The 27,453-nt window shown below is 43.1% G+C and overlaps 2 long non-coding RNA genes across 19 annotated transcripts in view; both read right to left on the minus strand.

Moving 5' to 3' along the window:
* LOC135284839 (uncharacterized) overlaps positions 1-27,453 on the minus strand; it is a 72,532-nt gene that overhangs the window by 20,333 nt on the left and 24,746 nt on the right. For 2 of the 17 annotated variants that reach the window (XR_010349990.1, XR_010349989.1), the window contains one exon: positions 21,105-23,082. The exons of 14 other annotated variants lie outside the window; for them this stretch is intronic. This is a non-coding gene — a long non-coding RNA (uncharacterized LOC135284839). Of the gene's footprint in view, positions 1-21,104; positions 23,083-23,293; positions 24,116-27,453 lie in introns of those variants that run through there. One more of the 17 variants, XR_010349981.1, reaches the window with a different exon arrangement.
* Positions 24,527-26,823, minus strand: LOC135284882 (uncharacterized). 2 transcript variants are annotated; one of them, XR_010349993.1, is made up of 3 exons: positions 26,406-26,679; positions 26,132-26,282; positions 24,527-25,338 (listed from the first exon to the last, which is right to left on the minus strand). It is a non-coding gene; the product is annotated as an uncharacterized LOC135284882 (long non-coding RNA). The 2 variants fall into 2 exon arrangements; XR_010349994.1 differs by lacking the exon at positions 24,527-25,338 and adding an exon at positions 25,345-25,528 and having other exon boundaries at positions 26,406-26,823.

The raw sequence follows: 27,453 nt of genomic DNA on the forward strand, positions 1-27,453 counted from the left end.
AGAAGCAATCTCATCCAGCAACAAAATGAAAAAAAAAAGAAAAAAGAAAAAAAAGTTTGATATTGTCACACAGATCATCCAGAATAGATCTTATTGTGTCCTCCCATTCTGCTGTACATGTGGGATTATGCTTCCAAGAGGAGGGGGGCTAACCCAGTGCTTCCTGCTTGTTTTTCATTTGGTTGGAAAGCTGGAATCTGGAAATGCTTTAGGAGCAGACCCTCCCTCCATGCTATTTAGAAGGGTGTCAGGGATGTCTGGTGTTTTCTTGGTGCATGGTGCTGAGGAGCTGAGAGGAAGAGCCCCATGCTGCTGCAAGGCTGCTGCCATGTGCTGCCAGGCCTTGACTGCCCCTGTAGCAGGGTCTGTGAGGAGGTGCCAGTGAGTGCTCCCACTCCATCTGCTTGGCTCCCAAATGTCCTTAGCATGGAGAGGGCAGAGCCAAATGGCAGCTAAGCCAGGCTGGAAAGGGTTGAGAACAGAGGATGCTGCTCCAGAGCTCATCCTCAAATAAGGCTGCTTTAGGAAGAGACCTCATCTCATGGTGATACCATGTTGGCACACAGTCACTGGCACAGCTGGCAGGGCCCTTCTCCCTACCTCAGTCCTCTTCACCTCTTTCTAAATTGCTTCCTCCCTACCCCAGATTTTCTGTTTTACAGCCTGCTGTAAGGGACCTGGCCTTCTTCTAAACACATTCACAGCTATTTCATACAGTCAACAAAAGCAGGGGGCTGATTTTTGAACAAGTGCCACCCTTTTGACATTTGCATTTGGGAAATAGCATCTCCAACCTGTATGTCAGGGGTGATGTCACAGGATCAGCAGAGGTTTGGGTGGCACCATGGCTTTGATCCTGGGCATGGCCACTTCTCCCAAAGGCAGTGCAGGGTAAACAATCATGCTCTCAGTCTAAATAAAACAAGCTGACATGTTTTCAGTCTTTAGTATAGACATTTTAGCAACCCTTTAAACAATGTATTAGATAATGTAGTGACATGGAGGGCACAGTAGTGCAGCTCCCACATCAAAGACAATGAAAAAGGTAGAAAAATGACAGATGCTCCATGTGGGATTATTTTCATTCACCTATGACTTTAATATCCACAGCTGAAAAATGGTTCAAATGAAAATTTTTGTTCACTCTGGATTCCTTGGCAAACCATAGTGCCACAAAACTTGTAAAAATGAATTGGATGTTCCAGTCAATAGGTGTTAGTGAGCTACTGATGTCACTGCAAAACCAGGATTTGCCTCATGGCTGAAACAAGGGACTGGGAATCTCCTGGAATTTGTTTGTTTCCACCACTGGTTTGAAATGGTGGCTTAGGGCAAGGCTTTATTTTTCTTGCTGCTCTCCTGCCTGCACCAAACAGTATTTCCTGAAATGCTTGCAGAAATGCTGGTGCTGGAAAATTAGCAAGGTGTACCCAAGAGCCTGGCATGATGTGGCCACTGCTGAAAATGCCAGGGACTGTTCTCTACAAGGACAAAGGTTAAGTAAAAGTGCTATTTTTGTTTCCTTGTGCTTGTTGCTGTCTGTCAGCACTAGGAACACAGCAGTGAACACATCATCACTGTCCTCCAGCGTAATGGAGGAGCTGGGCCACAGGCTGAGCATGGGAAGTTTACAAAGGTAGGATGCACAGTTGGTTTTTACATGGGGACACACATTTTCCTGGCATGGGTGATGCCCACAGTGTGAACAGTTCAGAGAATTGCTTTAAGCAGACACACTTTGCAAACAATGTTTGTTTTGTTTCAAAACAAACAGGGAGTGATTGAAAAGCACAAAGGTATTGGCAGTGCCACAATGAGAAAATTATGAAGGCAGTCACACGTGACTGAGTTCACATACCAGGACACCTCTGGAGCTCGAATTTGAGAAAGAACAGGAGAGAGCTGGGTCTTCAGCTCCCACAGTTTTTCAGTGGGTTTTGAGTGACCAGCAGCTTTCAGCATTTAAAAAAACAAAAAATTCATACTTGAATTTAATATGAAAATGGGCAGTTATGCTCTTTCCTCAATTCAGACCAGTGATTCCTGGCTTGGGCTGCAGCATCGAGAAGATTCTGTCACTGAAAGTCAAAGGTTGATGTTGGTAGATGCAGGGTGGCAGTGACCTGTCTGGTCCCAGGTGGTGGGGCTGGCAGGAGTGGCCAGGGATGGATTACACCAGAGCAAGGGACCAGGAGTGCTCCAGGGGAGAATAAATCAGCCACTGTAATTATCCACAGGCAATCAAGCAAGGACAGAGACTGTTTCCCCATTGTTCAGCACACCATTTTTACAGAGCTTTTGTTGGTTAGATTCTTTCTCAATTTACAGAATTCTCTTCTTTTTTGTTCCAGTCCTGTAGTTCACCAGACAATTCCTCCCAGCAGGTATTTCTGAGTAATAGAAAGTGCTGTGAGGTCTCTTCAGGACACAAGGATGACTAACCCTGCAGCAAGTATCTCCAGCATAGATCAAGCAATGAGATGCAACCAAAGGACCTAGAAGCAGGTTCTAACCTCCTTTACACCAGCTGGATTCTCAGGTAACTCCAGGAGCATCAAAGGTTTTATGTATCTTGTTTTAATATAAATAATCCAGAATCTGAGCTGACCTCCTGCTGTCAGCAGCAGCAATGATTTCATATGGGCAAGGGTGGATCCTACCCCAGCTGGTTTTGGAATGATCTCTGTTTTTTACACCACTCTGGCAAGCAAGGTGACCTGACCCACTTTGAGTTGTGCCTTACCAGAAGATCTGCTTCTTGAGCGTGCAAAGTTTGAGGTTCTCCTTGGTGGGCTGCCCTCCCACCTTTCTCTCAGTATGGTGAGTCTGAAATAAGACCTGGTCTGTCCCTTGCTGGCACACAGGTGGAGGGACTAGTAACTGAGGTCATCAGATAGACTGACTTGAATTCTGCCTTTCATTGCCTCTTCACCAAAATAGAGATTTGTATAAAGGAGGAAGAGGAGGAGAGGAAGTGGGGGAAGATTTAAGGAATAGATTTAAGTAATTTCAATATGTAAGTTAGAGTTTTCTGTTATATATACATTTTGGATTGGAGACATCCTACTGGGATCCCTCACTACTGCAGTCTGGAAATGTGGGGAGCTATCTTGGCACTTTAGAGAGGGATACTGTGATATTCTTGCATTATTTTTTAGAATGAACATGACCTTTTCTCTTTTCCTCCAGCATTGCCTGCAGGAAGACTTTGGCCATCCATGGGTTTTGTATTGCCTGCAAAATGAGTCTTATTTTCCACTCCAAGCCTTACATGGCAGGATGTGATTGTCAGACACTGCTCTACTTGCTCCATGCACATGCTCTGACAGCACTGACATGTTTATTATGATTAATAAACATCATTATTCATAGCACAGTGGCAGCTAGAGATTCTAATGATACATTAGGGCCCTGTTACTCTAAGCCTAGTAGAAACTCATAGGAAGAATAAGTAATTTAAATAGACAAAGAATGTTATTACTGTTTTACAGGTGAGACCCAGAGAGATTTGAAAATTCATCCTATGCCTCACAGGAAGCTGTGGAGAATCAAAAGCTGAGCCCACATCCCCCACACTTCAACCTCTAATTTTACTGAGATGAAAATGTAGGAGGAAAACCACTTGTATAAAACCAAGTGCATCACAAGATGTACACTCATTCCCTCAGCCCCATAGAGCTGAAGAACTTCTGGGTTTTTTTTGGTTTTGTTTTTGTGTTTCCCTTCCCTTGTGATTAATTTTTCTTTTCTTCTTGACTTGCAGCTTGTGAGTCATTGTTGTAGAGACAAAATTTTCATTCAAAACAAATAGAGCTCAGTTTTAATCAGGAAATCAAACACTGCTCCTTTTTTTTCCTTTACCTCCCTTTTTTGTATTAAGCTGCATGAGATCAGGCCCTACAAAAAGAAACCCAAGTTCCATTTGGATTAACATTTGATTGCATTTTACTGCACCAAATACCAGTTCACTTCCACAGAGGCTGATGTGGAGCAATTTATCACCTCTTTACTGCTGGGTTTTCTCATCCTGCTGGCAGTGGGGATGTTCTTGTCCTGTTCAGGACATTTAGCATGATCACATAGAAATAACTCAGTTCTCTCTAGTTCACTTGCAGCATGAAATTATGTCTTCATTATCTCTGCCACAAAAACTTAGCTGAGAATAAAATGAATCTTAAAATCTTAGCCCTGTCCTCTTGTTCCTGAGAATTTGCTGACCACTGTGTCCTGCCTGGGCAGCAGCTTGAGAGACACCTCTATATGCTGGCCTATATCTGACTGTGACTGTGCCATCCTGGTTTTCCCCATTCCTCCACTGTTTCAATTCATATTTTCAGCCCCCTCACTGCAGGTGGTTTATTTTCTACCAGAAATCCCCTTGGTGTTGTAATTTGAATGAGGAGGGGGGTGGTGAAGGGTTATTTCCACATTGGCATTTGCTTTTCTCTTTCTCGTGCTTCCTTGCTTCATTTCATGCCATCCTCAGCCAAACAGGTGTGGTTATAACTTGCCAGTCTGCACCATCCTGTGGGTCCTGTCCCCAATACCACTAAGCTCCAGCCTCTTTAAAACATCCAGGCATCCAGCATATAATCTGGGACTGTTCCTGGTGGGATTTCCATGGCTGGAGAGAAGTTGTCCCTTCTTCCTCTTCAGGAAGGGACAGCAGCTTTAGGATACCAAATGCAAGTACAGGCAATGGCTTGAGATATAGCACTGTGTGGTTATGAATGTTCCTGCACTACAAGCTGCACAGTACCAGCTCCCTGAAGAGAGATGACCCTTCCCCTCAGAGCTTTCTGGCACTGCTGCTTCAGCCCATTTATCACTTTGTGTGGATACCTTTTAGAGGTTATAAATATATCTATGACAAGATATTGCAAATTTGGTCAAGGATATAGACTTGGGGTCATTTTGTCTCCTGGTGTACTGCAACCCAGTACAGCAAAGTGCATTCCTCTTTATGAGGTTAATTTTTAAGGGAGATAAAATTAAGCAGCTTTTCCTTGAGGAAACAGAGCAGATAGGAAGATCTCAAGGCATGCTACATTTTAAGTAAAAAGAAGGCATCATGAATGGCTGGATTTGAAGGCAAAGACCAGATATTATTTAGTCTGTTCTCTCCTATTCTTTTTATATAAGGACAACAGATGACTGCCTTTCCACTGTGTTTCAAAGGACTGCTTCAAATGTTGTGTTTCAACTCCAGGCATCTGCTTCTTCCCAAACACTGGACCACCATGGTGCTTTATAACACTTTTTATTGCTGTGAAGTTCAGGGGCACTAAGCACCTGACCAAAGAAAAACTTCTGAGTTGATATTCAAGTAGGGAGGCACTGGAAACTATGTGATGCCTTGAAGATAAGAGACTTCTTGTTTTCTTTGGAGAAATGAGACTGTATAACTCTTGCTGATCGGTTCTGAGCATATCAGACATCCACAGATTTAACCATAGATCCAGGGGGCAGGAGGGCACAGTGGTTGTGAGGAAGCATCTTCATTAAGACTGTTAGAAGACTTCAAGCCTGCTCATCTGTCCCCTGAGGACCTGCCTGACAGAGAGCTTGACATTGTTCCTGCACCTTCCATCTCTCTTGGGCGTGACAGACTCATCTCCTCCTGAGAGCAAGAGACATGGCTCTTGGTGGCCCATTCACTGGGTACACACAGGAAGGGAATTCTTGTGCCATCTTCCCTCTGGCATCCTCATGAATAGATGTTGTGATAGACTGTAGGGAAAAATGGAGCTTGCAAATCCCATTATTTGATTTACCTTGACAACTGTTGCAGTTCCCCTATCTTTGTGGGTTTGCTTTCTCTGTGCTTTGGCATCTTAGACCAACAGCTGATGTCAGAACAGAGCTGGGCTTCCCCGAACTTTCCACTTTTGATGGCAGACTAGTCAGACCTCTCAAACCACAAAGATGTATGGGTGGTGAGAGATTCTCTGAAAGGCCAGACACTGCGGGGAGCGGCGCTGACTGTTCCTTGCGTGTCACTCTGAGTCACCACTGAACCCATCACAGAGATGGGAAAACACAATGCTTCTCAAGGTACCGTGTTCTGAATGGAGCAGAAAAAAACATCTTGGATTGTGGATGCTAAGACTTCTGTGGAGAAAACATTGCTATTTGAAATGAAAAACAATAGAGCAAGCTCAACAGGATCATCTGGGGAGTAAGGCTGAAACATTATATGGTGCCAGATCCCTTAAAAGACTAAATGAGGAGTTCACCAATTAGCAGTGTATGTGAGCAGCTCTCTGACCTAAGTTCACTTTACTCAACACACATTATCTGATGGCTTGGAAGCGAGAGGGAAGATGTTCCCAGGAGGCAGACGGCCACTGTGATCTAACGTCTGCATTTGCAAAGCCAAGACTTGTTAGTCATCCTTTAAATAGCTATTTTAAATAGTATTATTTTTAAAAGTAGCCACAAGACAGACTTGTAAAGCAATTCCTTGTAAAAAACCACTGGTTCAAAGACCAGTACTCAAGTAGCCTTTTCGCATTGTAAATATGTTCTGTGCATTTCAGATTCTCCCTGCAGTAAATAATGGATTAAGTAATGAAAATCCCATTATAATGAGAATGACATGAGGCTTAAATGAGACCAGAGCTAGGAAAACTAAGCCAATTTTCTGTTTTCCTCAGAAATCAGGCTGAGATTTATCATTAACATATCATGACTGGCTTTAATTAGGTAATTAATGAGAGTAACAAGGTAATAACAAGGTGCTTGGCAGTGGTATTCGAGCTGATTTATAAACACATCACAAATAATCTGAGCTTTGTCTAAAAAAATTTACAACTGAAGAGTAAAGACTATGGAACGTCCAAAGCTGCCAACTTTGGGAGCACCCCAACAACAAGGTGGACTCTTCCTTTCCCTTTCCTGCTGGAGCTGAATCCTGCACAAAGAAAGACCAAGATAGACAATAGACCAGCTACAATTAGGGATGTGATGTACAGAACATTTCCTTCTCTCATTGACCTTCAGGAAACCTGTGAAGATGCTCAAGTGGAAAGGGAAGCAGAGGCACTGAAATCTCTCAGACTGAGGGTGAAGCCCAGGTTTTGCAATTTCTGGGCAAGTGCTTGAATTTTTGGTTTTTATACAAAAAGAAGGAATTACCTGCTTCAGGTGTATTCAGGAAGTAAAAATTTTTAAAAGAGCTACCTGGTATTCTCCAGCCAAGGGAGGATTATGGTGATGGATGGGAGTGCTCTGCAAATCCCCAGCCTGGATGATTGCCCTTGCCACGTCCTGACTGTGCCACGGGGATACCAAGGTGTGTAGTAATCTTCCATTCTCTTCCAGTCTTTGGATTTCGTAGGAAGAAGACGTGGGTGTGTGGGTTGGAAGTCATGGCCTGCCCCAGCTGGTTCCTGGCTTGTTTGTATGGAGGTCTAAGGGGTGAACTGTGCATCACCAGAGCTCTGCAGCCACACAGCTGCATGGCCCAAGCTGACACCTGATCTGAGCTTCCAGATTATTACCTAAGTCAAGGAGGGCATTTTCAGGATTGACCTCTTCACATTTCAGTCTCTCTTAGCAATGTCCTGCTCAGACCCCTCGATGTGTGGGCCCCATTCTGGGCTGCCAGCCCCATCATGGTGGCAGTGCTGTAGGTGCCTTAGCACATGTCATCCTCAGGGCCTTCTGGCTGCCATTCCACAGCCTACCTTTCACCTGCAGCTTTCTACCCTTTCTCCTAAGATGCCACAGGAATGTTTCCCAGCACTTCTAGGGGGGTTGGTTCCTCTGCTGTCAGTTATTCTCACTACTGTTGCTCCCTTGCTGCTACTCTTATGGCCTTGAACCTGCCAACCTTATACTTTTCTTTAGGTGAGCAAGGGGAGCAAATGCCACTGGGTGAGATTCATGCCCACCCTTTCTCTTCCTCTTGAGGGTATCTTGCAATGAGATACCCAAAAAAAAATCAGATTAACAACCAGCAGGCCTGAAATACCCATCCTGGTCAAACTGTTCTCCCAACAGCATGACAAGCAGGAATAAAGTACAAATTTCCCTAAAGCTGTCCCTGATGAAAACTGTTTGGTTATTATGGGACATTATGATGGGGGGACCCTCCTACACAGAGAGAACACCCAACTATGGGGAGGCATTATTTGTCTTCCCAGCTGGCTGCTCAGAGAATTTTCCTTTCTCCTTATCTCTCTCTCTGCTTCAACACTTGTGCCTTGCTGTCACTGATAGGGTGATAACAGCAAGGGCTGCTTGATAAGATGACTGCAAACATGGTGCCCTAACTCAGGATGTGGTTATGGCTGTATCTGAGAAAATTCATACATCCAAACCCTTGTCTTCATAGTACATCGTTCTTTCAACCAGCTGATTCAGAAATGTACTGAGCTCTTTCCAGGAAAGGACTCATGAGATGTGCAAGCCAACTTAAGACCAAGTCTTTAATAGAATTCTTGTTCCCTATTTATTATAAGAAAGACCATCAGCATCACCAATTCTACAGTGATGGCTTTTGTTAAGGTTTCATAATGTTACAGAAATGTGGACCTACTTCTTTGACAGAAAGAAGTAAGTCAGTTCATGACTGATGAATTTTTCAAATTGCCTTTATCTTTAAATCCACCTAGTCATTAAGACTCAGAAAGGCACTATACAAATATGTTTACATGCAAAAGATGGTGCTCTGTGTGGAGTGACTGATTATATTAGCAGCTTCAATACTGACTGAAACATTCCTTAGTCCAGTCAAAACTAAGGAGTCACTCCAGCTAAGAAAGATATGATTTCTTTGTGTCTTTTCCAAATGTTGTTGGAGATTCACTTCAGTCAGTCCTAACCAGCACAAATACAGACAAAGCAGAGTGAACACACAGAGATAGGGAAGGCTCAAACTGAGAGAGCCTAACCTCCCAGCATCCTGAACAGCAGCAGTGAGAGGGTTATTACCGTGATGATACATGAGATAGAAGGAAAGATGACTAACAAGCCTTTAGCTTCAAGTTGTGGCTGAGTCTTTCAAAACTAGGAACACTCAACTGCCTCTAGGCAAAACTCTCCATCAGTCCCAAGGAGCAGACTGTGCACTGAATGAGTAAACTGAAGCCAGGACACAGTGATTTCTCAAATCACTTGCCACTGGTGATTTCCACCCCTGGTGCTTTGAACTCCAGTACACAGCTTGCAGTGCCCTGGCTCCAGATCATTGTTGGCTCGACAATGTCTAACATAACTCACCCATTACACATTGTCTAGGGTTCAGCTGTCATGGCTATAAACAGCAAAGTAAGAAGAGATAAGAGATTACCCAGATTACTGGCAGCAGTAGAAGCTGTAGAGCAACCTTGGCAAAGCTGCTTTTGCTATCTGGAAGAAAGCTGAGTGGAGAGGAAAACATGGCTCTGCCCATATTGGGGTATCCTGCTAGGAGAGCCTGACACAGGCTGCCATCACCCTGTCAGCCCAGCAAGGCTCTGTACAGCCTTAGGACATCTCCCCAAGAGGAACATTTGCCAACAGCATGGCCCTGCTAAAGGCTCAAACGTGGAAGGGAGTTTTTAAGGAGCTCCACATGGTGTCAGGGACTATTTCTCCATCATATGCTTACCCTGAGCAGGCAATAGAAAGGGTTTACACTAACATGCTCCACAGCCCCTATTTGCAGCAGGCTAAGCCTCGTTAGAAAGGGGTTGGAGTCATGGATGGGAGCCATGGATGGAAGGCATGGATGGGAGCCATGGATGCTCAGTGCAGTGTTGGGTGCCCATGTTAGCTCAACTGCAGGAACAGCTCATGGTCATGCTCTCACTCCTTTACAAGAATCAAGGAGAGCACGTTCATCCAACCCTCTTCCACGGAGGCTTAACATAATGTGTTTCACCTCCTGGCTGCCATAGGCCAAGTGTGAATCAGTCAGCTCTTGCAGCAGAGCTGACATGTAGGAACTCAGCCATGTGTCTGGGCTAACTATTGTCAGAGTGTCCTTCCTCCTGTATTTATCTCAGCTTGTTTATGACCCTGCATGGCTGGGTCACAACAGATTTACTTCATGCCTTCCCTTGGCAGGGGACAGGTTCCCATTCCATTTTTGCCATGCAGTTTTCCCTTTTCTGGGCTGCTGTGGTTTAGGCTCTTTTCCCTCAATGCAGAGGTAGGTTGCTGAGCGTCAGAAGTATTTTTTATGATTTTACTTAAACCCACCATTTCTGACCTCCTCTATTCATATTCACACATGTTCCTCTATTGCTCTCCATGCAAGTAATAAAGCTCTCTTCATAAGAAAGCAAGCAAACAAACAAAAAGCTTAGCACCAAAATCTGTTTAGAACAGATAAAGTTTAAAGCCTTATATAAAAAGTGGGGCTGATTTTTGCAATCCTCATTGTACTCAACAGAGCATTTTGTCATTATAACTTTGGACTACAGAAAAAGAACCTTGCAATAAAAGGCTGCCATAAATTGACCTTTTGTTGCAAATTCTGCCATTCAAGCATAAAGCAGCAAGAAAGGCTACATAAGCTGTGTTGAAAGTAGGTCACTGTACATCCGCTGTTACCACGGCTGGGCCTGGCTGCGTGTTGCTAACAGGGTTTCTTGGTTTGGGCAGCAATACACACACAGGAGAGATGTGAGCTCACACCACTTCATACAGTGCTGAAAGGCCAGAGTGGTGCCAGGGGGGATTGAAAGCCCTGTTCCTAGGTAGGGCAGGACTCCTGTGGATCATCTACACAGCTGCTTTCTGAGAAGCAAGGCATCCTGGTAGCAGGGATGTGTTTCTGCAAAGAGCCTGGTGGCTGGCACTGCCACCCCTTGAGTAGGTTCTAGGCCTCTAGCCCAGGGTATTCCCTTTTCCTCAGTAAAGAACTTGTTGTGCTCTGGCAGCTACAGGGAAACAGGGGTGAACAAATTACTGTTCTGGGGGGGGGGTCTCATCTCTTCCAGTCTCATTGGTTTAGTCTCCACAGTCACATAAAGTCATCCAGACCACTGTAATATTTGTTCTCTTTCAGCTAGAGGGCAGAGAGAAAGAAAGCCTCCACAAGTGTCTGAACAGTCATTGACTCTTCACTGTTGGTTCTCTGAAATGTTCAGATGGTCTCATCCCTGCAGCTCCAGGACAGTCCAAGTTAAAACAATGGCAGTGGCTTAACTCAACCTGTCCCCTTGTAGGGATACATACTATGGATGATCCCTGGGTTTTTTCAGCATTGTCAACACTGCTACAGAGAAAGCTGATTCCAAGAGTCAATAGTATCTTTCTCCATTAGTTCCACTGGGATGGCTACAGACATTACCTCAGAAAACCACCACACTTCAGAAAAATGTTTAAGTTCACAAAGCCCCAAAATGCCCTCCTCAATTTGAGTGAACAAAGCTCAGGGTCATATGCTTCCTTGACTCAGACCCTAACTAGCATAATACACATAATAGGAACTCCTCAAGAGAACAATTATAACATCCATGTTTCCCCTGACTGACCAAGCTTATCTGGCTCAGCTGCACTAACTGGTTCAAAACAAGACTGGATTCAAGATCCAAGCTCCTCCTGGAGATTGACAGCAGCCTCTGGCAGGTGATGGAGAGTAAGAGCACTTCCCCAGAACTGTTCTGCCTTGTCCTCAGCTTAAGGATTTCCTGTTAAATCATTTTCTCAGCATCAGGGACAAGCCTTCATTTACTATCCTTGACATACAGTGACATGATAGACTGAAGAGGAGAAATTGTTTTCATTTCTGTCTCCATTATAAACTTACACAGTGTAATAATATGCAGCCTTTGATCTTGCTTTGTGTTCTGCACCATCTTTGCAGCTGATTGGAAAATAAAATATAGAATGTGTTGATTTAAAGACATTCAAAGGAACAGACTAACTAGACTTTATGATTTGTGCTGAATTATTTACTGCACAATAAATAACTTGTTTTCATAGTCAATCTGCCCACCCATTGCCTTCCATGGGTTGCTGTTCAAAAGGGCCTAAACACTGTCAGAGGAGAGAAGTGATGGAAGCAAGATGCTGGTGCCTGGTCACCTGAGGAAGGAACAAAATGTGGAAGTCGTTTGCGTGTTTTTATTTATAGCACTAGATAGATGTTAAGCAGGAAGGTCCCAATATTTCTGTGGCAGTTGTGGGTGGTCCCAAACTGATGTGTGGTTCCCTAAACTGAATAAACATAGGGTGGCAGACTGGACAGCCCAGGACTCCACAGAGCTGGAACACCATGGCTTGGTGAGGGACAGTGTAAGGCAACTAAAACCTGGTCCAATGTGCTTAACTGACACACAGGTTGTTGCATTTAGTATGCATTTTCCACTAGTTTTGAAGTATTTGCATCAAAATATACATTAAATAATATTCTGGACATTATATGCTAAAAAGTCTGTGGCCTATATTGCACAAAAGACCCAAACCTAAACACAGACTGATTAAAACAGTGCTCTCCATATGAGCACCCAACTTCATAACTCCCCTTGAAACAAATCTCACAGAATTTCTGTTATCTTTGTAAGCCTGATTTTCTGAAGTCATACTGTGTGTTCACACATGTGTAAATGTACAGATGTGCCCCTCCCATAGAATCACAAAACAGTTCAGCATTTTTGGGGACCATCTGGTCTGATCCCTGACCAAAGCAGGGGCAATTAAAACAGCTGGCTCAAGGCTGCATCCAGTCAGGCTTTTAATACCTCCAAGGATGGAGTCTCCACAACCTCTTTGGGCAACCGAGTCCAGTGTTTGACCACTGAACCATAAACATTTATTTCTTTGGTTCACACAGAATTTCCTATATTTCTCTATGCACGTTGCCTCTCTGGTGGTGTCACTGGGAAGTGTCTGGCCCATCTCCTTACTCCCCCCTCCTCTCCAGTCAGGTATTTAAAAACATTGATAAAGTGTCCTGCAGCCTTTTCTTCCCCAGGCTGCATAATCACAACTCAACCTCTGCTTATATGGCCCTGAACCATCTTTGTGACCTTTTTCTTGGACTCCTTCCAGCAGGTGCATGTCTGTCTTGCACTGGGGAGCCCAGAGCTGAGCACAGCACTCCAGAGGAGCCTCACCAGGGCTGAACAGAGGGACAGAGTCACCTGCCCTGACCTGGCAGCCCGGGAGGCTGCTGGTCCCTTTGCCACAAGGACACTGTGGCTCTTGCATCACTCCTCCCAGTTCTTTATCATCTGCAAACATGCTGAGGGTGCATTTGGCCCCATTTTCCAGGTGACTAATGAAGAGAATTAACAGCACTGGCCCAGTATCAAGCCCTGGGGTACTGCAGTGGTAACTGGCCTCCAGCTGGACTTTGAGCTGCTGATCTACATCCTCTGAGCCCAGCAGTTCAGCCAGTTTTCAGTCCATCTCACTGTCCACTTATCTAGTCTCTACTTCAGCATTTTGTCTTGAGGGTGTTACAGGAGACAATGTCAAGAGCTTTGCAAAACAAACAGCATCCACTGCTCTTCTTTCATCCACTGAACCAGTCATCTCATTGTGAAAAGCTGTTGGGTTAGTGAAGTACGATTTGACTTTTGTAAATTTATGGAACTGGGATTATTTCCTCCATTTCTGAGCAATCGTGGTGAGGCTAATCAGCCTGTATTTCCTCAAATTCTCCTTGTCTGTGCTGAAGACAGAAGTAACATTTACTTTCTACCAGGCCTCAGAAACTTCCTCAAGTTACCACAATCTTTCAAAGACACCTGAGAGTGGCCATGCCATGACATTGACCAGGTCCCTCAGTACTAATGGGTGCATCCCATCAGATTCCAGGGACTTTTATACGTCTAGACTGGACAAATGCTCCTTAAATTAATCCTTATCCATTAAGAGCAAGTCTTCCTTGCTTCAAACTTTACCACTGGTTTCAGGCACCTGGGATTCCTGTAGGCAAATATTACATGAAAAAAAACAAGGGAAAGAAGGCACTGAGTTTGACCTTTTCCCTGTCCTTTGTCACCAATTTCCCTGCCTCATTCTCATCTCATCATCACTGCAACCACGGCTACCCATGACTTTTCTACTGCCGACCAGTTTTTCCACATTGTTAAGTACCAGGCAGAGCAGATTCTTTTTGCTGATTTCTCTGTCACCTGTGTCTGGAAAAGAGTTATCAACAGCCGTGGTTGCTTGTGCCCTGCTGTGTTCTTCTCCCAGCAGCTACCAGGGTGGTTCAAGAACCAGACCTGCAAACATGACACTTCTCCCAGTTGCCTGCTGCTTCTTCCCAATCAGGTGATCTGTAGCAGGCACCCACCACAGCTGCTCACACTCGTCTGCCCTTTAATCCCCACCCATAAGCTCCCAGCTTGCTCATCACCTTTCCCTAAGCAAAGCTACAGGCACTGCCACTGCTCTTTCACATGAAGCTCTCTTCTGAAACTTCTAGTTGATTTCAGAGAAATATCTATTTCAAGCATGCAAAGTTCCTGCTACATTTTTCATGGAAAAATGTCTCCATGAGGGGAGCAGAGTGAATGGACAGACACATGGCGGGACAATAGGATGCAGGAACTACTCAACCCTTCTTAAACAATAGAAATCCAGTTATAGGACTCAAATAAAAGGGAAATCAGACTACATTATTTCTACTGTGTATGAGCAATTCTGTATTTTTTATAGAGGCATTGCAAGGCTTTGGACTTTCTAAAATACAAAAAAACCCCCTTAATGTTATTCTCAGAAAAATGGAACAGCTACATCAGAGGACATCCTATGTGAGATCTCCTTACACAGCAGGAGTCCAGATCACAAAGTCATTATCCAGTCCTATCATTGCCTGTACTTTCCTCAAGAATTTTAACTTAGCTACAGCCTCTTAAAAATAATGTATGAACTTAAGGATTTTGTACTACCAGGGAAAATGTGACATATCATTCCTTGGGTCATTCACATTGGGGCTCACATTTCTACGTATCTCACAAGTGCAGCGGCGGCTGGCCTCAACTGAAATCCCGGCTGGCTGTGGCCAGCGACACCGGCAGCACAGGGGCGCACTCCTATGCCCACACGGGGTTGGGAGAGCGCTTAAGGCTTTTCAGCTTTGAGGTGACGAGGACTCCCAGAGAAGAGGCAGAAACTGCAATCCGCAGAAATAGACGGAGACGGTCTCCAGGGGTAACACTGTCCAGTTTATTCACTAGGGGAGAAACCAACTGAAGACCTTGAACACTGCTCGACAGCGCTTTTTAAAGCGAGAACAGCAACCAATCAGAGGTTCGGGGGGGTGTAACCTACAACCTACTGACAACTTGTGCAACCAATAGAACTAGGGAAAGGGAGTGGCCTTGGCCCTTGAACCAATAACTTGACAGATCTGATGGAAGATTCTAGAAGGTGGGTCTGGCCACTGAGTGATGAACAGGGGTCTGGGAGGAGGTTAAATAGATACATTCCTATAACTGGGAGGGGTAAGGGATGATGGAGAGGAGGAGTGTACATCCCAAGACCATACCAAACATAAGCTTGGGGGTGCGGAGAGCGAACCAACGCGATCCCACACACAAGCACTGGAAGCTCCCACTAATGTCAATTGTTTTATAGTTTGGGCACCACACAAGCTATTGCTGCTTATTTGTTCTTTACTGAAGGCCAGTGACAGGCTTATACAAAGCTCATGGAGGAGAATGAAATGAAAATCCCTAAGACTCCAAATGCAGACACAGGTCCCACTTGCTGTTTCAGAGCCCTTTGTTTCTCAGATTTACACAGAAGGGAGAGGGAATGAAGCCAGTCACTCAGTGAACAAACTGCCCTTCAAATCCTAAAGAATTAATCTGATGGCTCGTGTTGACACTATGTTTATTCGTTTCCTGGTGTAAAAAACGTATGTTCTGTGGAAAAACAAAAAATTGGATTTAAATCAGACTTCCCACAGCTTGTTTGCGATTACAAACTTCTTGGAATTGTTTTAAAGCTTTATCACTATTTGCCTGCTTTCTAAATAAGCAGGAATGAGGAACAAAAACATCAGTTGTTACCTCAGGCAGGTATATCCTTCAACAGGGCTACTCTAGTGCCAAAGTCCAACCTTAATTCAGCATCCTGCTGAATGGAGCTTGGTGCTGCTCCCAGCAAAGCAAGAGCAGCCCTCACCACAGGGAATGATGGCACAGCTGGCCTCATGCTATGGAATTAGAAGCTTCTCTTTTGAAAGGGTTCTTTGTTTCCATAAATAATGAGTAAAATTCTTAAAAGTGCAAATCTTTTCTCAGAAGTGATAGGAAGCCCTTGAGCTGGAGTCTCCGAGGCAGCTGCAGCTGAGTTACCTGAGCATAGGAATCCGTAGGATTCAACATGCCCAAATACTTTTGGGACTCTGTGCCAAGAGCTTAAGTTTCACAAACAAGAAATGGAACAAAGACTCCAAAGTGCTGGGGTTTTGGAGTCCTTAGCTATCCTAATATGGCCTTGTGAAACACATCAGCAGGACCAAAGAACAATTAAAAACTTCTTTTAGTCTGGCTCTTGCTGCTTTTGAAAAGTTTACCCTGACCCCAAAGCTACTTGCCCACCTGTCTAAAAGCCCAACCACACTTGAGAAAGATCTGCTGTCAGTCCCAGCCTGCAGATGATGTGGACATCACTGTGGTGCTGGATGTCCCCCTCAGGCCAGGGGCATCCAGCACAGGGGCAGTCCTGCCCAACCTGAGGTGTGGGCTCACCCCTCTCTGTTACTGAGTCACCAGCACTCAATGTCACTGCAGGCAGAAATAAAGAGTATGTCAGATGGATGATCAAAACCAGCCTTCTAGGTTTTGTAAATCTCTCTTGTAGATGCAAGTTGGTGTCTCAAAGGACTTTTACACTGCCTGCAGGGGAATCACTCCAGTGTCAATGTCAGGAGATTTTGTCGTCACAGACTGTCCTCCTTGGGTGATTTTCTGCAGTTCTCAATTGTTTGTAATGAATTATTGCCACCATAGTCACAGGATGTCTGAAGCACAGATGTCCTTTCTCTTCTTACTGCTTACATTCAGGATGTCAGTTTATTTTGTGTTTCTATAAAGCTGTTTTTCTCTCACATGTAATCAAACATTTCAGGTAATAACCTTGTCTTCAGTAGAATATTGCATTTTGTCCTTCAAAGAGTTCCTTTGATATGAAATCCCAGAAACATCCAAAAGGCATTGACTATAAAACCAGAAGTTCTTGAATTAGTTATAAATACAAATGGCAGGCAATATTAAAAAAGATAAATGAGGAAAACCTCCTGGAGCTGTTATTTCATTCACTTCCACCTGCCCATGTTGCTTCCAGATGACAAGACTCTAGAATTAAATACAGAAGTGATATAAAAAAATGTCATCACATTGGACCATTTTTAGTAGATGCAAAGCTGACCTGGCCTTTGTGGTTTCTTTTGCTAAATCAGGGGTGTTATTTTTATTGCTGCTGTGTCCATGTCCAGCAGAAACTTATGGTGTCTGCATTCCATCCCTCCACAGTGACATGCTGGAGACTGTTCTGCGGGAATGCCTTATGTTAGCATTGCTGCAAATGACATGATGTGCTAGTACAAATGTCAGGTGAGAATTTCACAGCTATGACAAAAATCACTATAAAGCCTGGCCAGCATACCAGGAAACCTCTGCAGACTTATGCAATCCTGTTTGTTCCAGTTACATCAATCAAAGTTGTCCTGGCTCAGGAAAAATAAAGCAACTGCAAACAATTATTTTCAAATAACTAAACTCCCAAAATGTAATTGAAGAAACTCTGAACTCTGCTTTATTCCCATGTAAAAAAACCAAAACATTCCACACATATCAGGGATTTGTCAGAATTCCCCTTCCTCTGTCTTGCCTTCTTGTAAAACTTACTTTTAATAACTGTCAGCTTCCTGAACCACAAAGCTCTCTCTTCTTTTTTGCTGTTATTCACTGGGGCAAAATAAAATGCTAAGGCAAGAAGAGAATGCAGGTGTGTTTATCCTGGGTCAGGGCAAAAGGAATTTGCACTCCAGCATTAGCAAGAGGCTAATGGTTTGTTTTCAGCCTCTGCCTGCTGCAGTGGGAGGTTTCCTAGCGGGACTAGCTACAGGACACCAGCCAAAACTACAGCTCCTACTACTCCCAGGTGCTGCCCAGTGTGATGGTTGACCTTGGAGGGAATGTGATCATCATCTTCCTACTGTAGGAAGTCCCAAACTTGCAGAGAGCAGAGGGGTTGGAGGCACATTCAGCACGGCAGTTTTCCCCTGTGAAACCTTATCATTACAATCAGGGAGTGAGAGCCAGGGAGAGGCTTCTGTGCCTTTCATCCCGCCGGTGCCTCCTAGCTGGAAGCTTGGAAATAACACAATCCAGTGCAGCTCCCTCTTACTGCAGTGCTTTTCTGATGTGGCCAGAAACCTGCCCTGTGCCCAAACTGAAATACCCTTACAGAGGAATACAACAACCCAGAGCAGAGGCGCAGAGGTGACTGGGCAAGTTTTACAAAGCATTGAGCTCCATGGAGAGGTAGAGAGATTTTGGGGAGAGATTTTCCAGTTGGTTAAATCCCACTGATTTCCATGGCAATGCTGTGATAGCCACCTTTCAAAAATTCTACTAAGCACCACTGCCTCATACCCTGGCTCTTAGTTACTGAAGGACAGTGCCTATAAAACCTTGTTTCCTGTCAGTGGGGGAAGAGTGTTGAGGCAATTAATTTGCTGAGACACTACAGGGAGAAATAAAGCTTAAGAAACTGAAGCAAAACCAATTACACTTTGAACCTACCATATACAATTCTATATAAAACATATGAAAATACTGTGAATATAATTCAAATTATTAGCACCTTTTTTTTGCAATAAAGACCTTGCTATAAAATCCTTGTACAATTTCATTTAATATCCAACAGAAATATTTCCCAGATGCAGCTCTCTTTCTTCAGCAGACACAGCATGTCAGCACAGTAACAGCAGTTCCTGCTGCAGGATGATGAGAAGATGCATCACTGGTACATACCTAGTGTTATATTGACTTGGAGTATTGATTACAGCCCCACATCCCATCATGCCAGGACCTGCATGAAGAGTAGAAAGAACTGCAACTTACTTGCTAAGGATATTCTTGCTCATGGCATGAGCAAGAATATCCTTAGCAATTTTGGTTTGTGAGGAAGGTGCACAGAAAGTTTTTTGCATATATTGCAGAATGCTACAAAACCAAAAGCCAGCATCCACCCAAGCAGACACCAGAAAACATTGTTCTCTGCATATACATGGGGATAGCTAAGATACTCTCTGAGGAAGTGGAAACAATGGTCTCATACCCTCTGAGGTTGCCAAAGGGGAGAATCTTCCTCCTCTTTCTAGATTTCACTGCTGCCCAGGTTCATGAGACACAGATTTGAATGTATTTGGCTTCCTGTCAATACCTCTGGGAATTGAACAGGAGCACTGACCTAGGCTCCCAGGCAACTTAATGCCTCTATTTTCAACCATCAATTGATTTTAAGGTTTGCTCAAACTTCTTAGGCCGCATGATCAGTCTTAATAAAGAGTCAAATTAAGTGTCTCAAGTCATGACTAGGTGAAATTTAAATCTCATGTGTCTCTATATTTTCAATAGGAGCAGCTCAAATGTTAACTGCTAAATGTTAACTGCTAAATGTTCAAAATCAATCTTTCACAAACATCAAGGAGAGAATTGGCAGAAAATACACAAACCAAAATGTAAAAAAAAAAACCAACAAAACAACCCCAACCCTCCCAAAAAACAACCAATAAACCAAGTGTGTAAAAATGTAGTCTACTCATGAGCAAGTTACAAGAAGGGAAGTTGCTCTGTAAAATCTTTATCAGGAGTCATAGCTTGAATTATGCCAAACATGCCCTCAAATGCTTGATTTTTATCCCAGTTGCAGCAAAGCCCTCCCTGGTCCTTTAATGCAAAAAGACTTTGGGGTGCTGGGTATGTAGAAGTAACTTGTGCCATCAAGATAAATTAGAGACTGCAAGAGAAGCAGAGAATTCAAAGTTTTGGTTCATTTCCTCCCTGTCCATCTGCAAGCTGCTGGGCTCAAAAGGACATGCAGCAGCCACTGAACTGCAGACCCATGAGTTTCCCTCCCCTGAAAGCCAGGATGCACAGGGTTCTGCCTGCTGGAGTAGGTCCAGGCACTTCTTCCTCCTCCTTCCATGTCACCAGGAAGTCCCGTGCAATCTTTTCTTCCTGTCCCCTTTGTAAGGCAGGAAAGGCCTGAAGAAACCCAAGCCTCAACCTCCTGACTATAAAATAAGGACCAAGGCATCCAGCACACCTGAGTGGGTGTATGTGTGACAGGAGAAGGGAGGACTGGAACAAAGGCCAGGTGAGGAGGCTGCAGCAGCAAGACAGGACAGGCCTCGCTGCAGTAGGGATGTGAAGTTCAAATAGGCTGATGAACAGAGAGATGCAGGTTCTGGTCCCCTATACACACTGTGTGGTAGCACCAGGGAAGAGCGAGGCCTCCTGAGATACAGCACAAGGAGAAAAGCCAAATCAAATGAGCAAATACATTGTAAAAGTTTGTGCTTTTACAAGAAGAAAGCAATCTGGCAGCTCTGGTGCTTGATGGGGAACAAAGTAGACTAGAGGTCTTTTTTTATATCTTGCTATAAAAGTATCAGCAGTTAAACTACAGACCATGTCTCAGATGCCTCTTCCCAGGCATTATCCTTTATAGACATTTAAAAATAATACCCTCAAGTTCCATCACATTATCTATTAGACTATAAGGAAGCACAGAGAGGGATCAATCATTTCCCTGCCTACACAAGGCTTGCCTGTGAGCAGAAATATTAACTCAATCTGTCTGAATGATCCTTGAGTCTCCAAAGAATATTTTCCCTCCACTAAAAGAGTTAAAAGAGTTAAGTAGTCAAACAGCAAACCCCTGAAATCCATTAACAGAGAAGCAAGCTTTTCAGGGGGAGCCTTGACCCTCAGCTGTTTTGCTAAATTAGACACTAATATGAGAGAGAAATGTGCAAAAGTAACCTGCCCAGACAATGTAACATGGCTGTCTCCTTCCCTGCCTCACACCTGTGCTGACCAGCAGCAGCAGCCCCTGCCCCAGGACAGCACAGCCACTCCTGTGAGCCCTGCACCTGCCAACGCGCGGCTCTGCTCCAGCTCCCAACGGGGCCTTTGCTGCTTCACACCCCATGCAACAAGGCAACTGCTACCTCATGCTGTTTTCTCTATTTCCTGCATTTTCAGCACTTTGCAAAGTTAAAACATACTCATTTGCTTAACCAGGGCCATCACCTGGAACGCGATCAAGATTACGAAATTTGCATTTTGAGTCTCTCTGAACAAAGTGCCTCTAGGTGAGATAACACTCATTTCCCGCTCTGTGTCAGCAACAATTTTGTCTCACTTCTCTATTTTTTTTTTGTTTTAATATGAAATGCATTGAAACAGAACCCAAATCTTTCCAAAGCTAACAAGGAAAGGATTTCTTCCTCTGATTGAAGCTGAGTTGGTAAGATTGTCATGAAGCACAGCGTGCTGAGACCTGTACGATGCCGGCAATGAACACGTATTGAGATGAGAGGAGCCACTGTAAAACTCTGGGCAAAGGGGTTGGGCCCATTTCTCTACAGCCCATTGTCTACCTCATTGTTTCAACAGCAGGCAAACAACAAGAGCAGATTGTTTACAAGAGTGTGGAAGTCAATCTTGACAGTATTTTGGTTTTTCTGTAGTTAGTGATGACAGAAAGGTGATTATGAAAAGCAATTGAAGTATTTCTTCTCAGATTGGATGATTCATAATTAATTGTTGAAGCTGTTGTCAACCAAAGGTTGAGCATGGTGAGAGGAGGAAGAAAGAGACAAAGAAGTAATAAAGTACATTTAGAGCAATCTCTTTGCAATCCTCAAGTTGCACACACAAATGAGCACACAGTCCAACACACAGGCAGGAACAGCAGTAAAACATTAAACAATGTACAAAAGCAATGCCTCCATGGAAGACAGAAGATTAAGTGCCAGCAATAGTCTAGACGCTGGGTCATGCACTTAAATCACATTCATAATTTCTAACATTAAACCATCACTCAGAGTACCCAAAAATGAATAAGTCTGACTGAAGCTCAGAAAAGTCTTTGTCAGAGCAGTGGGAACAAGGAGGGCATGGTTAACTTGTGCTACATCCCCACCTGCCTCAGCCAGGATAACTAGAACAAAGCCACTGCAGCTGTGCCAGTTTACACCAGCTTAAGCTATGACCTGTTTAAACATTTTTGGATGGCGTCCAGCAATAGTGTCTAGACATTGTTATTCAGAAATAACTTGATCTTCATCTTTTGCTTTTGTACAGAAAGGAAGAGGAAATGTATGTCACAAAGCAACATTTCATGCAGAACTGCAGGCAAAGACAGGATGGTAAGCCAATTAAAGGCAGATCAGAAATCTTTCAAAGCTGTTTATAAAGAAACATACTATCTGCAGCCTCTAGTGACTGAATGAAAAGAGATTGCATGGAGCAAGGAATCAGGTGATCTGCCTTGCAAAATTTTCTTTGCCTCAGAGAACAAAATCCAAGAGCCCATTTCATCAGCCTTGCCCCTTTGGTCACTGTTGAAACCTTCTGCCTTTATATTCCTCAGTTCCTGAGCTGGCAGACGCAGTACCCAAGAAAAAGGCCTTGCTATGTCATGCTAGCAAGGAAAAAAATCTAAGGAGCTTGCAAGGTCTTCTGTGTTTAGAGGCTATGTCAAACAACATTACTTTGTTTGTTCCTAGCTGCTTGCTAGAAAGATTGTCTGAAGCAAATTACCTTCTTTAATTCTGATATTTTGTATCTTGCTGTTCTTCATTGCCTCTAGGTCTCCTGGTCAAAAAATGTTATTTTTAGATTATTTCTTTTTATGTAACTTTATGGAAGAATTCAGCATGCTCCTTCCACATGAATATGTGCACTAAGAGCAGGCAGATGAGGGATAATTTGAAGGTAACTTCTGTGGAGTCTTTGTGCTACAGCTTCCTGAAGGCTCTGACTTTCTGTCTTTTCCTTTGCTTCTACTTCAGCATCTTGTCTCCTCACATGCAGCTTTTAAGTATATTTTTAGACAGTTGAACAATTCAAACAGTTTGCCTGGAGCCAGCATTTAAACTTAGACCTGTATTTTCAGAAAAAATAGATTAAAAGTTAGAATGGCTATTTAGAAGTTTCAAAAAGGTCAATCTCCTGCTGACATTTTTACATACCTTATTTTTGTAGCTGCCTATATTTAAGATGAAAAAGCTGTATGTTATAAAGAAACATATGTTTCAAGAGAAAGAAAAAGAGGTCACTAAATTCTGTCAAAATGTAGGATTTTATTTATTTACCTTTACTTCTCAGGTTACATCAGTGGGACTGCTCTAGTACAATCCAAACAATAATTTGAGGAGATGCTAAAATGTGTATTCAAGTCCTTGTACTGCATCTCACATATCATGCACACAAGGACTGGTTCCATTAATACCTTCTATATTTGCTAGTTCTTCTTTACCAAAACCATTTTTGTAGATGAGGCAGGTATTGTTTTGCTGTGTTGCATTCTGTCTGTTCTCCTGTAGCTGGCCAAAACCAGCATAAACCTCTTCTCAGGAGTCTCTGCAAGCTGAACAAAAGCACACTCACAGCCCACCCACTAATTTCATCCAACAGGACACAGGTTTTGCTTACAAGTGGGGAACCACAGCCTTAGGAGGTAAATGGAGATGAAAACCAACTGATCTCAGCAGCTGTCAGAGAGCACACAGTGCTCAGGTATTTAGGACTAGAAATGCTAAGATGGCCCCTCATCTCACAAGGTCCCAGACCACAGGATTCATTGGAACACATCAATCAAGCTGAACACACAGATCAGCTCTCCTTTAAGAAAACTCCAGCACAGCCTCTTTTCCAGTTGAGGTATCTCTTGGAAAATTGTCTCCAGCAAGAGTATGAAGATGCTGCAGAGAGATGACTGATGGCAAACTCCAACAGATTTTGCCAGGAAAAGAAATCAGTGATTCCAAGGATGTAATTCCTTCTGTGCAGTAAAACCTGTCTTAGGTATCCAGCTGGCCTCCAGAAGATCTGATGACACCAGCCTTGGGAGCTGAAGACTTGCTTGATCCCATGGATGAGGTCTGACCACAGCAAGGCTGTGCTGGCCTGAGGTGCTGTGGAACAGGAATTACACAGGAACTGCTGAAAATGCATGTGTGGCTCCTGGGTGTCAGCAGTTACTGATGGTTTAGCTATACCTGCTTACCTTTGGGAGGGCTGCTATCACCTGCCTGCCTGCCTGCCTGTGCTCCTCCATTGCTGCTATTTCATTAGTATAAAACCAAATAAAACCAAACATTGCCATTCTTTCTTTCTTCCAGCACCACTCCTGCTCTGACTCATCCATCAGTCACCTCTTCACTTTATATTTGCTATGTCTGCTGGAACTGCATGTCCCTCTCATGCCTCCCATACAAGTGACACTAGCAACCATGAAAATATCAGGATCTTCAAAGACTGGCACAACTACAGGCTTGATAGATACTTCCCTTTCCCACACTTAGCAGCATAGTTTTTCCTGGCAATTACTTCAGACATATCCTGGGATGTTGAATTAGAGGAGACTGAGCAGAAGGAAGATCTGAACACCAGATCTTGGTATGGTTTGACTATGGCAGCCAAGGAAAATAGTATTCAGGTGACTAGGACAGTGGATGGAAGGGTTCCAACAGAATGGGACTACGTATAGAAAAGCAGTTCTGATGGGCCTGTAAGGGATGGACAATTTACTGCTTTTCAGCTCATCCGTGTTTTCTCTCTGTGGTAATAATATGTTGTTATCTAAAACACATGTAAAGTATTCCAAATAAACTTAGTATTCTCATGACCCCAAAATGGAAATCCAAAACAACTGGATATCTTTGATATTTGCTTAACCGGGCTTCAGCTCTGCCTTAGTAAAACAAGGAATTATATTCATCTCCAGAAAGGTATGACAATGAATTCAATATTGATTATAGTTCCAAGAACCACAGAGAAGGCTGTGAGGAAATTAACATTTGAGGCTTGGGTGTAGTATTAAACAGAACACATTTGAACGTGGTCTGAAGCTGCACAGTTAAACTGTTGAAGCTGATCATTCAACAGAAATCACCCCTCCTTAGCACTAAGCAAAGCAAGCATCATATGGAACACATGGCACAGAATGATGCAATGAAAACCTGTATCATAACACACAGGTAATAAACTAAGAAATGTGGCAAATGTTAATTTTAGCACTTATCATCAGACTTATCGCATTTGTAACTCTTTTTTTTTTTTTCCTAATACAGCTTCTTGGATGAAATATTGGTAAAAAAGAAATTCAAACACGACAGCTGGATGTCATTTTTCCCCTCTAAGGAATGTCACGTTTGGAATGGCCCAGTGGGCAAAGGCGAATACATAATGGTTATTCAGAAAGCAATTAGATTCTGACCGCAGGGAAATGTTTTCTGAATGGAGTGAGCTTTAATAGAATAGACCCAACAGTCTTTTTTGTTCCTCTATTTCTTATGTAAGACTCTTTTTTCCCTTCAAGTTAAGATCTGGGTTAAGGATGAACACATAATTATACTCTTCACACAGTTTTTCACTGTAAACTCAAATATATCTTAATAGTTAAAACAGCTGCATTTTAAGATAGATATAAATTTTTAAAAAAATGTTTTGAGGTAAATTACTGAATACGTTACCTTCACTACAAGCACAGTTATGCTAGTAAAATTTTTTGCCTTTTCATTTACAGAGACAGGGTATCATAGGAGTAGTCAGTATTTTGGGCTGATATAAACAACAGAGGTAAAAACCCAAGGCAAACACAAGCCAAAATTAAATTAAATTTGGCCTTTGAGCGAATTCTAATGATTTAGAAATCTCACATCTTCTTGTGCTCTTTCTCTCATTTCTAAGAGAAGAGAAGCTACACAGGCTACTCTTCTGTCAACAAACAGGCAAATCTCAAAGCAAAAGCAAGAGGGTTGAGGTAGGTTATGTAAGCAAGCACTGCTACCAGACCTCATCAAAGGCTAAGTAGCAATGGAAAGCAATAAGGCTGCTACAAATCAGTATTTGGTAATATAAGAAAAGTTAAGTCTTTACAATATCTAATCCTATACTCTGTAATGACAAACTGTAAATGTCTACATTACCCAAATTGCCAGCAGTAGGCAAGATTATGCAGTAACACAGCACAGGCAGAACAAACACTGAAGGAGGGTGGAGGGAATGAAAAAGTATTTTTTTCTTTGTTTTTCTTCAAGGCACTGTTGTACGAAGGGCAGTCTGACAATTTGCCCCAACCTAAGTACAAGGCAGAAGAGAAATAGATTGACTGAGTATCTGCTGAGTAAAACATGCCCTTCTAAGCAGTGAAGCCTCATCAGAGTAGCAGTTATGGTTATTTTCTGCATAAATTGCTATTACTCTTTTTTCACTCCTCCCAGCAACACTCAGAGGCTACCCTAAAACAGCACAATACTGCACAAGTTCAGAAAGAACTAACACCTAAAGACTCATTTTAACGTGGGGGGTTGACAGCACTCAGTTGCAGCAGTAAGTACATCAGAGCAGCTTCTGCCAATTTGAATGCACCATACCAGCTGTTGCTGGCCCTCAGAAAGAATCAATTTCAAGTGTTTCTAATTAGCAGTGAGATTAGGTGATGCAGTGTTAGATCAGCTTCTTGCTGTGTCAAAGCCAGTCTTCTGTGTTTAATAGTGATCAACAGCTGAGGTGTGAGTGAAAATGCCTGAGGTTACATCATCTGCTTTTCTGACACCAGGTATAACATAAGGTGGACAAATTGCTTCATGTCCCATTTAATTATTTTGATTTTTTTATGCTCATGGTGAAGATTTTGTCATTCAATACATTTTTATGTCTGAGCAGATAGAATACTTATAGTACAACTCACTGTTGATGTCTGTGATGATTTAAAAGAAAAATAAAACTTCTTTGATTTGGTAATGATATCTATAATATTCATTCTCCAGTGAACAGTATCCAGCTATTAAGTAGAAGAAGGGGCTTTTTTTATTATTACTGACATGCAAATAGGGGCATGAATTCTAATCATGAAAGCTGCTCACAAGAAAGATAAAACACCTGCTTGGATAGACACCAAAGTTAAAACACATTAATGATATCACAAGTCATCAAGTGATAAGATCTTACTCTTATGAAGTTTTTAGCTGGTAGGTTCAGGTTGTAAAGCATACTTAGAGGGAAATCAATACTACAGGAAAACATATTGGGAAGCTGGCAGAGTGAATGAAGAACAAATTCTGCCAGCCGAGAGGACAGTGGGAAGAAAGTCTTGTCTCTCTATTCCATGATCAGGCTCATTTCCTTGCAGACTGTTGTGTTATTTTAAGATATGCATCATAAAGGTGTGTGCAAAAAGACCAAGAGAAAAACAGTCTTGTGAACAATTGTTGTAATTTAACCCCAGCTGGCAACTCAGCCCTACACA

This window comes from Passer domesticus, chromosome 1, assembly GCF_036417665.1.
Source record: "Passer domesticus isolate bPasDom1 chromosome 1, bPasDom1.hap1, whole genome shotgun sequence".
Classification (NCBI taxonomy): domain Eukaryota; kingdom Metazoa; phylum Chordata; class Aves; order Passeriformes; family Passeridae; genus Passer; species Passer domesticus.